Below are 1,461 nucleotides of genomic sequence, written 5' to 3' on the forward strand. Positions count from 1 at the left end.
CAGAGCCTAGCAACGCAATGGGGTCACCAGCTACAGTTTTAACGCCAAGGCATGCTAATGAAGACACCGCTTGTACAACGGATTCCTTATCTGATCAAAGTTCAACGGATTCATCCATAATGGAACGACCATACCCCAAGATTCGACGATCGGCACACCGCGGTAGGCGAATGCCACCACTTGACTCCATAAACACAGAAGGGCCCAGAACTGTTCAGTACACTAAGGAACTACAAGCAACTATAATCTCCTCTATGGCCATCTCCATTGCACTTTTCATCAAAATGTATGAGAATCTTAATGACAACATAAAAGAGCTTTCTACGGTGGTTACTGCCATGAATCACAAATTGGAGAGCATGGGAAACGAAAACCTCCACTGTAAGGAAGTGTTACAAGAGCTACACAAAAAAACAGATTGGGTGCTCGAAACATTATCAGATCAAGCCAAAAATGCAAATTTAGACAAACTTTTAGCTGAAGTAGCTAAAGAAGCGCTGAGTATCTTTCAACAGCAAAAAAAAGAACACGGCTACCAGGGGGTAGGCTCCCCCCATGCTGCAATACAGGCGAAACAGTCACAGGTCATGTCAGTATCCTCATGTAGCACTAAAAGATGTATACTAACTAACCCACCTGAGAACGAAGATAGAAGCGACAACACTACTGCTGCCAACATATTATGCGGGCCTCCCAACGAGCAAAAAGAGTCTACTTTAAGCAATAAGGAAACCCTAGAGTATACTGTGCCTCGTATCACCACTGCAAATTCAATAGATCTTACCTTGTCACCTGAGACAACGGAGAAACATAGGAGACCGCCTACAAATCCGCAGGTTGCCATCACCGCGGTAGAAGAATGCCAGCTTAGTACCCCATTTGCAACTGCTCTACAAGAGAGCCAAGCAGTTACGAACCTGGCATTACAAAATCCCCAAGAAGCATCAACCTCTAAGCTGACCCCTAATCAAGATTTGACTTGTTCACAACCGCAAGCGATGTTTCCACCTTCAAGGGCAAATCCTGTGTCTGCAATATACGACATCTTTAAGAAACCAATTGCTGCACAAAACCCTCCCACACTCAACAAACAAACCACAGGTGGTTCACTCAAAAAATCTAAAAACCAACCCGCAAGGAAGGCGAGAAGAGGAATCGACGCTCGAAGATTTTTACGTAACATCAAAACAGTCAACGTAACCGTTAATGGAGCCATCACTAAAGACACCACTAGTAGAAATAAGATGGTCGTAAGCTCAACAAAATATATGCCATTAGATCTCAAAGAGACATCAAATTGTGCTAGTGATAGTTCTGACGATTTACTGAATGTATCTGTGTATGATGAGGAAGAACTTACCGTCGGAGATAGATCTGTGGTATCTTCGCAGGATGGTCTCAAATTAGGCTCAGTTGCACCTACCTACACTGATTCAGACGTGCCTGACATTACATCTCAGG

The sequence above is a fragment of the Ambystoma mexicanum genome, chromosome 11, assembly GCF_040938575.1.
Source record: "Ambystoma mexicanum isolate Mex_15411 chromosome 11, UKY_AmexF1_1, whole genome shotgun sequence".
In the NCBI taxonomy this organism is placed as follows: Eukaryota; Metazoa; Chordata; class Amphibia; order Caudata; family Ambystomatidae; genus Ambystoma; species Ambystoma mexicanum.